Source organism: Phyllostomus hastatus, unplaced genomic scaffold, assembly GCF_019186645.2.
Source record: "Phyllostomus hastatus isolate PE091 unplaced genomic scaffold, TTU_PhHast_1.1 phas_scaffold_345, whole genome shotgun sequence".
Taxonomy (NCBI): Eukaryota; Metazoa; Chordata; class Mammalia; order Chiroptera; family Phyllostomidae; genus Phyllostomus; species Phyllostomus hastatus.
In genome coordinates, this window is record NW_025334024.1 from 3,412,656 (window position 1) to 3,423,062 (window position 10,407).

Genomic DNA, 10,407 nt, shown 5'->3' on the forward strand with positions numbered 1-10,407 from the left:
AGGGGAGGGAATTAGGAGAATATTGTAATAACTATGCATGGTCTCAGATGAGCACTGGCAGAGGTGATCACTTCGTGAGTTGCACAAATGTCTCATCAATGTGCGGTCCACCTGAAACTACCATAATATGACATGGCAACTGTAACTGAAACATTTCTTTTACATTTTAAACATTATCTGACCCCATTTGCCAGGCGGGGAAACTGAGTGGCAGAGAGGTCACACTGGCGCAAGTGTGACGAACGCACTGCCCGCCCCATCCCTCCACCCCCCCACACCCCCCCCACCTGGGCCGTGGGTGGGGTCTGAAGGGGCGGCTGCCGCCGATGTCTGAGGGGAGGGAAGTGCTCCCCACCAATGTCACCCTCAGGAAATGAAAGGCACACTTAAAGGAATTACCTTGAGTTTCAGAACCGCCGGCATCCCACACCTTTACCAAGACTTCCGAAAAATCAGGTTCGTCTTGAGTACAACTCTGCCGCGACTGGAAGTCCTGCAGCTCTGACTGGGCCGGGCAAGTGCAGCTGCTGGGAATCCGCTGTTTTCCAAGAGCCGCCCGTGTACCAAGGCCCTGGTTGCTGGCAGGGACCGCAGACTGGCCCTCATCTGCAACCTCGGGGGCATCTCACCCCCGCCTCCCACCCACACCGAGCCCAGTCTGCAGTCCCCAGACTCAGACACGCCCCCCGGCGCCCCCTCCACCCTCCTTCCCCATCAGGGCTCCGTCAACACCCCCTGCACACACACACTCAGTGCCTCTGTCTCCGTCCCCTCGGCCCATGTCCTCGTCACACCCTGCCATGTGGCTCGTACGGTGCCTTAGGAAGCACGGCTCCTCCAGGGCAGTACTTGTCCGCTCATTCATCGGAAACTATCTTCTGAGTGCATGCTCAGTGTGGAACTTAATAGCAAAACAGACCCTCTCCCTCTGTAAAGATGAATGAAAAGTTGTCAAGGACAAGATAGCAAGTATTTTAGGCTCTAGTGGTCAGCTGATCTCTTTCCATCTACTCAGCTCTGTCACTATAGCACAAAAGCAGCCACAGACAATATGTAAATGAATGAGCATGGCTGCATTTCAATAAAACTTTATTGACAATAATAGACAGTGGGCCAGATTTGCCAGACTGGCTGACACCTGGTCTAAGGGGACCAGAAAACACAGCACAGGAACCAGGACTGTCACAGGGCAAAAGTGGTGGTCCCCAAAGGGACAAGGGGCAGAGGTGGTTACTGGAGCCCAGGTAGAGCCCACGGCCTTGAGAGGAATACAGGCAACTCAGGGAGACTGTGGGAGGAACCTGGGGCGTGAGCAACACTGACCTCTCTCTCTTCCTTCCCGCTGATGCTCTGCAGGGGCTCCACTGCCTGCGCGCTGCTGGAAGCCCCAGAGGGCGGAGGAGCCCAGTAGCGGTCCACAGAGGTCAGTGTCCAGGGAACAAGCGGGGTGGTTATTGAGGACACTGAAAACACCAACATGACAAGCTTAGAACAATGTCTGCTCAAGTATAATAGATGCCCGACCGCACTAAACTCCCTCCATGGACAGACTCCTTGAAAATCTCTTAGCACCCCCTTTTCAGTTCCACGCCCATGAAGCAGTCTCCCAGATTTCTGCCCACGTCGCCTGCCCGCAGGGAGAGGCTTACTCGGACACTCTGCCTCGGGTGCTGGGCTGCATTCCCCCACCACTGTGTCACTGGAATGGTGCCCCTGGGAGCCTCCTGACAGCTGACGCTTCCCCAGCATTTACCATGTGCCTGGGCTCCAGGGCTGTCCAACCCGCAGCCCAACACACAATTGTAAATTTCCTTAAAACCATTTTTTGCTCATCAGTTTTTGTCAGTGTCTGTGTGTTGAATGTGTGGCCCGAGACAGCTCTCCTTCCAGCATGGCCCCGGAGACGCCAAAAGGCTGGACAGCCCTGGAATCACTTGACATAGATGAGCTCGTTTAATCCTCTTAATTGTCCCAGGGGGTCAGGGCAACCAGTCCTCACACAGCCATGTGAAAGAGGAATAAGGGGTCATTTATAGCCAAGGATACTGAAATTCAGAGACGGGAAGCCATTTCCCCAGTGTCCCACAGCTAACCAATCAGCAACCGGATCTAGACTGGGTCCCAGGTCTCACTGACTTCTCAGCCCACACATATGCCCTTTGCTTCGGCCCACGCTGGAGCTGGGTAAGAATTCAGGTGCTTTTCCCAATGAGTTCCCCTTTCTCCTTCTCCTGTCCAAACAAGACCCTCCCCACCCCTCTAGGCCTGCCTCTGGACCACGGAGCCTGCCGCCCAGAGCCCCCAGGGGTCCTGGCCTGTCCTGCCGTGCCCATGATGCAATAGCTCCAGCCAGCCTTGCAGTTGAAACACTCTGAAATGTACAGTAGACCCGGCCATCTGCTTCCTCCAGACACTGCCTTCTGCCTCTGCTGGGACCCGGAGCAAACACGCATGAGCAGCAAAGCAACAGTCACTTTATTTCTGGGCTCAGGGTTTCTAACTGGCTGGATTGCTCAATGCCTCGTTTCAGACGGAGGGAGCAGGGAGGAGGGCAAAAGAAAGGCCGCTGAGGATGCTGCAGGAGGGGAAAGCCGGATGGAGGGAGAATGGCCGAGTCTGCTAAAGGCTCTGTGATTTTTTCCCCCAAAACTCAGGAAAACAGCCAGGATCCCTCCCTCTTATGTTTCTCTGAGAGATTTTTAGTTTCAAGATTCTTTCTTCTTTCTGTCTCCCTGTGGTCCTTATGATTTATTAGAAGGTGAAGCGGTGGGTGACTACTTGGTACCAGGCACTTGATGTATGTGCATAACCCTATAAAGCCAGGAGCCATGGGACTCAGTCTGAGAAATGTCCCTCTTGATAAAACACAGCTCACAACCAGGTGTGCTCTCGGATTAGCTCAATCCCGTACTTTCACGTCTTAAGGGCCAGCAGGTAGATCATACAGCTAACCCGTCACAGTACCTGTGAAAAGCCTTCTCCTCTCCTATACAGCATCGTGCACACCCTAACTTTCTTTATCCTAGATATTAACTTATTCTCTTTCCAGAAAAACAAAAAGCAAATTGCTAGGAAGGCAGAGCATATAATTGGAATTTTCTCTTTGGGAAACCGGAAAGAAGGCAGAGATCTGTGACAACCTCCCAGGCACCCCATGAAATCACTCTTGTCTGTTCACTCTTCACAGGGAGGAGAAGGGGAAGGGAACTAACATGTCCTGAGCACCTGCTCTGTGCCAGGCAACTCTGAATACGCTGTTTCCTGTAGCCCTGTATTCCTCCGTGTCCCGGGGTGGCTTCTCCCACCGAACACAGCTTCCACCACCGGGAAGAGCCCTGGCCTGCGCACGCTCACCTGCCACTCACGTGGCAGCAAGCGGCAGCCAGGCGCCAGTCGGAGGGCCGGGGTCAGAGTGGCAGCAGGGCAGACAGCCCTCAGCCTGCACCAGAGCAGAGGACAAGTGAGAAAGGACATTGTGATGATTTCACAACTACATTACAATTACAGTGGCCCCCCACCCGCTCCCGCAGCTTCCCTTTCCGTGGTTTCCGTTACCTGCAGTCTGCCGTGGTCCGAAAATATTAAATGGAAAATTCCAGAAATAAACAGTTCGGAAGCTTTCAATTGTGCGTTGACCTGAGTGGCGTGGTGAAACCTCTCTCTGCCCTGCTGTGTCCTGCCCAGGACGTGAGTCATCCCCCTCTCCCGCGTGTCTGCGCCCAGGGCACCCCCCACCTGAAGTCCCTTCGTGGCCATCCCAGCCACCAGGGAGAGGCCACACTCACATAACCTCTGTTACGGCGTGTTGTTTTAACTCTTCTGTTGTGTTAGTGCCGTGATCTCTTACCGTGCCAGCGTATGCACCGCACTGTCATCGGATGTCCATCTAGGAAAACACAGGCACGGGCAGGAGTCGGCCCTCTCCAAGGGTTCACCCGTCCTCTGGGAGTCTTGGAACTCACCCCCTAAGGTAATGGGGGCTACCGTATTTCATTATTTAGATCATTACAATTTAAATAATTACAATATAAGTCACTTAATAACTATACAATCAGTTCAATTATTAATATAATTATAAGGAAAGATAACCAAATAATTATATAAGTATGTAATGTATATTATTAAATATTTAATGACTCACAATTATTAAATAATTGTATAATTATTTACAGTTGTAAATAACTATAAAAATGTAATATTCATAGGACATCAATATTTTATAATAAAGCAACTTAATAACATAAATAATAAATGTAAATACTGTAGACTTTTTTTAATACTCTATACCAGGTACTTTTGTAAGCTCTTTATACTTTTTTAGCCACTTAATTCCAACAATAGGTAATATTATCGCCTTCATGTTACAGATAAGTAAGTGAGGAACAGAAAGCTTAAGCGATGTTTTCAAGGACATACAGCAAATAAACACTGAGCTGGAACTTGAACTGAGGGCTGTCGGGGTCTGGAGACTGCTCTCTGGTGCGGCACGCCCTCCCTCTCGAGAGTGGAGACAGCACTTGAGACGCAGACGACTCCAGCTGCGGCTGCGGCTTTTCGGCCTCCAGAGCCCACTGCTCCTGCCAGCAAGGCGAGCCGAAAGCACTAAGTAATCAATACCCTCTAGGAGGCTTTTTAAAAGCCCTCGCCCCACTTCTGATGGAGATAAGAAGATGAACATCCTGCTCCCTCATCCCTGGGGGCTGGCTCTGCGGGCTGTGACTCATCATTTTCCAGAGTCCAGCAGGATCCCGCTCCAGCGACCCCAGCATCACCAGCTTGATGATGCACCTTCATCAGCTCACCCACTTCCCCTGCCAGCCTCTCTCCACTTGCCTCATAGGCTACGCTGGAACCCTTGCTCCGGCAATGCTTCTGGGGGATTCTAAACCAGGACCATGCACAACTTCTCATTAATGACAGCTCGCGTGAATGAATTGCTGATTCTTTGTCAAGCACTGTTCTAAGTTGTTTTAATATACTAGTTCACTTAACCCTCACAATAAGCCTACAGGTAGGGAAACTGAAACATGGAGGATTTTATTACCAGCTTTCTCTCTTTCACTCAGGTACAGGTGAGTTCAACCTGGGCCCCACAATAACCATAACCAGTGGCATGATCTTTCAAATTTTTGATAGAGCCCTGGCCGGATGGCTCAGTTAGTTAGAGCACTGTCCCATATACCAAAAGTTTGCAAGTTCGATCCCCGGTCAGGGCACATAACTAGGTTGCAGGTTCAGTCCCCAGTCGGGAAACATGTGGGAGGCAACCAATCTCTCTCTCTCTCTCTCTCTCTCTCTCTCTCTCTCTGTCTCTGAAATCAGTGAATGTACCCTTGGGTGATTATGGAAAAAATTCTCTTTGGAAGAGCCATAGATTTAGGGATGAGAGGAAGGAAAGGTGGCCTGGTCTCACCCTGACGAGTAGTGAACAGAAGGGTGGGAGGAAACGGGAAAACTCCATTAGGGGCTTTTTCGGTAGCAACCAAAGTTAACCCTGAGTGGAAAGTTCTCCGTATGCCCTGTCTTCACCCTGGGTGGGAAGGGGAGCTTCTCACACAGTGACATGTATGAATCATGTGCTGAGGAGGGATCAGCACCCTGAAGAGAAGGGCTACATTCTGAGGAAGGTCCCAGGTTGAAGTGAGGAGAAGGTCTACCTGTCTAGGACTCAAGGATTTGGGTCAGAAAGGAGCCAGGGCTTTCAGGGAGAGGGCAGCAGACATTTAAAAGGTATGTGGGATGAGGCACAAAGGAGAAGATGCTTCTGGGCCCCCAAGGCGGTTTTAAAACACGCTGCAAATTCCTAAACACTCCTATCATCAGATGGTGAGGTTTCTGCCTGTTCTGAATCTGGGCAGCCTTGTAACTGCTTCAACCAAAAGAGTATGGCAGACAGGATGATGCTAAATGGAGTTTGAGGCTGGGTCAGAAACAGCCTTTCAGCCCCCGCTTTGTCCGTCAGGCTTCCCCAAGACCGCCACATTGTGAGGAAGCCCAAACTGCATGGAGAGACCACATGTCAGCATTCCAGCTGTGTCCAGCCTTCCAGTCCCCCCGACCCAGGCACCGGACCGATGGATGAAAAGACATTCAGGTGATCCTGTCCCCAGACACCGAAGTCACCCTCCCACACACATACTGTTCACATGTTCCCGGAGAAAGCTGCAGACCTTGTGGAACAGAGAAAAGCCAACCCCATGGGACCCTGTCCGAATCCTGGCCCTCAAAATCCATGAGCAAAATAAAATATTTTTATGCCACTAAATGTGGGGGTAGTTTGTTACATGAGAAGAAATGAGTGAGGCCATCCTCACCAGGGCAGACTCCATCTAGACTGAAAGACAGGCCAGTGAAGACAGGAAAGAAATATGCTCCCTTAGGCGCCACTCATCCGACACGTTGTAAGGCATACCATCAGAGCAAATAACTTCAGGGAACATTGGATTAAATGAGTTTCTGACCACAAGCAAGAGATCTTAACATGCTCGGGCAGAGAGCACATGTCCGAGATGGAGGTATGTGTTATGAGTGGGTCAAGATGTTTGCTGCTTCCTTCCTTTTTAGTAAAAGCAGCCAGTCTTTCCACTGAGAAACTACCCATCCCCTGTTCTCCACCCACTAAGCTGTCACAATTGCAGTCATTAATTATAGATCATTCTTTAGAAAGAATTTCTAAATATTTCTGAGTAATCGAGTTGCAAAACTTTCTATTATGGAGATTCTGAATCACTTGCATGAATAAGTTCCCACAAATGTTTCTTTGTGGAGAGAATTTCTCCCCTTGCACACAAGGATGCCAGCCCTTCGGCAGGATTCTCCCAGGATTCCCAGGGCCCAGGAGGGCTTGTGGATGCTTACCCCTGGGGTCGTCATCTCAATCCAGCTGGACATTGCTGAGGAAAGCAAAACTTTTGCATTCCAGATGCATTTTGCCAAAGTTAGTGCACTAAGTGGAACTCAGAAAGCAATTGCTGAAATATCTCAATTTCTTAAAACGTTTTAAGTTACAAAGAGTGAAGGCAGTTTGTTTCCCAAAATGTCTTCCCAGCCCATTCCCACCAGCTTCCCCCTGGGTCCCAGAGAACAGTCAACATCTCAAAAGCTAGTTTACATCTGCGGTCCCAACAGGGTTTCCAAGAACTTCTAATTATCCCCGAAGCATCTTGTCTCTGAACTCCCTCCTCAGCCTCCAAAGTTGCTGTAAGAAGCTGAGCGGGAAGAATTTGTCAGCTATCTGCATGAGGGTGTTGAACTCTGGGGAGGGGCAGGCTATCAAGTTGGCCCTGAATCCACAGGACGGATGAATCCACAGGCTTGCTTATAAACAAAATTCCTACTGGCAGCCTGTGGGAATGATGTGACTCCCTGCAAAGATTTCTGAGAAAGTCAGTGATTTGCCCAGCTGCCGCATTTCCCACATGCTGGCCAGCTCCAGCACAGCTGCAAGACGCTGTCAGAAAGCCTCTCACACTGAGCTGTCTGCCGGGGCACGAATGGCCCCCAGTCAGTCAAGCATGGCCCTGTGCCTCCGTTTCCTAGTCTACAAGCTGGGGATAAGAACAGCCCCACGCCACTGGGCTCATCTGAGGCTGGAAAGAGAATGCCTGTTGCCATGGAGACGAGTGAGCTGGGGAACACCTCTCCACCTGGGTTGGCCGAAGCCTGTGCCTCCCTGAAATTAATCATTTGTACTGGGTTGTTCAACAGGCACGTCCCATTAACCTGGGACCACTCTCCCCATTTGCCAAACTGGGTCCCTCATGTCCCCATTCTACTCCGAGGACCTAGCCCGTGTGTGAATGGGAGGACACACAGCCGGTCTCCTGTGGGTGACCCAACCCCGATGGCTCTCCTATGAATCATTTCCAGCAGCTTCCAGGATAGTGCTATCGACACCAAACTCCTGTACAGAAACCCAAACAGGCCCTTGGATTCTAATAAAAACATGTTGTGCCCACATTTTCTCCAGGAAATTCTGTATGAACTGTAAGTCCCATTCCTACTGTCCTGGGGATGAGTAAAAAACAAACAAGCAAAAAATTCTTAAAGTCACAGTGTGATATTATTGTTTCATCCCCCCTTTAAAGTACCCAGAATCTGGTAAAAATGATAAAATATTTAACAGTGACCTAAAAAAAAACAAAGCACACATGAGCTTTAAAAAAAAAGAGCACTTTATTTTAATAATGAATAAAGGAGATCAATATATTTTTAAATGCATACAAAAATAAATATTCAGAACTGGACTTCCAACCAAGATAGAGGTGTAGGTGGACACACTGTGCCTTCTCGCATAACCAAAACAAAGACAACGACAATTTAAAAATAAAAAAACAGAACTGACAGAAAATCAAACTGTATGGAAGTCCAACAACCAAGGAGTAAAAGAAGAGACATGCATTCAGACTGGTAGGAGGGGCAGAGACGGGCAGCCGGATGGAGAGGACTCATGGCAAGGCGGCGGTGGCTGGAGGACCCAGCGAAGCAGCGGCTAGTGGATCGGGTAGTCCCACATTCGTGTGCAAATAAACCAGGAGAAACAATTGGAGAGTGAGACAGACCTCAAAACCCAGGGTCCCAGCATGGGGAAACCACTGATTGAAAACACCTGTGGGGGTTGAGGTACTGGGAGAGACTCTCAGCCTCACAGGACAGTTTATTGGAGAGACCCACAGGGTCCCAGGATGTACACAAGCCCACCCACCCAGAAATCAATACCAGAAGGGCCCACTTTGCTTGAGGGTAGCAGGGGAAGTGACTGAAATCCAGCAGAAAGCAAAGCAAGCGGCATTGTTCCCTCTTGGACCCCTTACCCACATATAGCATTACAACGCAGCGACTGGGTTGCCCTGCCCTGGTGAACACCTAAGGCTCTGCCCCTCACTGTGTAATAGGCTCATCAAGACAAAAAAAAATGGCCCAAATGAAGATCAAAGCTCCAGAAAAAAATACAACTAAGCAATGAAGAGATAGCCAGCCTATCAGATGCATAATTCAAAATACTGGTAATCAGGATGCTCACAGAATTGGTTGAATTTGGTCACAAATTAGATGGAAGAATGAAGGCTATGCTAAGTGAAATAAAGGAAAATGTACAGGGAACCAATAGTGATGGGAAGGAAACCGGGACTCAAATCAATGCTGTGGACCAGAAGGAAGAAAGAAACATTCAACCAGAAAAGAATGAAGAAACAAGAATTCAAAAAAGTGAGGAGAGGCTTAGGAACCTCCAGGACATCTATAAACATTCCAAAATCCAAATCATATGGGTGCTAGAAGGAGAAGAGGAAGAGCAAGAAATTGAAAACTTATTTGAACAAATAATGAAGGAGAACTTCCCCAATCTGGCGAAGGAAATAGACTTCTAGGAAGTCCAGGAAGCTCAGAGAGTCCCAAAGAAGTTCGACCCAAGGAGGAACACACCAAGGCACATCATAATTACACTAGCCAAGATTAAAATTAAGGAAAGAATCTTAGAAGCAGCAAGAGAAAAGGAGACAGTTACCTACAAAGGAATTCCCATCAGACTGTCAACTGATTTCTCAAAAGAGACCCTACAGGCAAGAAGGGGCTGGAAAGAAGTATTCCAAGTCATGAAAGGCAAGGACCTACATCCAAGATTACTCTATCCAGCAAAGCTTTCATTTAGAATAAAAGGGCAGATAAAATACTTCTCAGACAAGGTCAAGTTAAAGGAGTTCATTATCACCAAGCCCTTATTACATGAAATGTCAAAGGGACTTATCTAAGAAAAAGATAAAAAATATGAACAGTAAAATGACAGCAAACTTGCAATTACTAACAACCACATCTAAAACAAAAACAAAAGCAAACTAAGCAAACCTAACTAGAACAGGAACAGAACCACAGAAATGGAGATCACATGGAGGGTTATCAACAGGGGAGTGGGAGGAGGAGAGAGGGGAAAAGGTACAGAGAATAAGTAGCATAGATGGTAGGTAGAAAATAGACAGGGGGAGGGTAAGAATAGTATAAGAAATGTAGAAGCCAAAGAACTTACATATACGACCAATGGACATGAACTAAAGTGGGGGAATGTAGGTGGGAGGGGTTGTGCAGGGACAACTGTAATAGTATAATCAATAAAACATATTTTTAAAAAATCAAACAACCAACCATGGGGGGAATAAATAAATAAATATTCATTTAGCATGTTAAAGATGTGTGCTTTAACATTCATTTGAGCTACAGCCTAAAGCAAATTTGCTGTCTTACACAATTTCAGAAAGTCACTCTGTTATCCACCAAAATGTAACGCTCGCTTGGCAGCCAAAGGAGAAAGGCCTTGCGCCTGCACCACCCTCCCGGCAGGCACGAGGGAAAAGTAAAGGGCATTTTTGGGCTTCTCAGGTCTTGTCAGAGACTTCCATGGTTATGAGGCCAGTA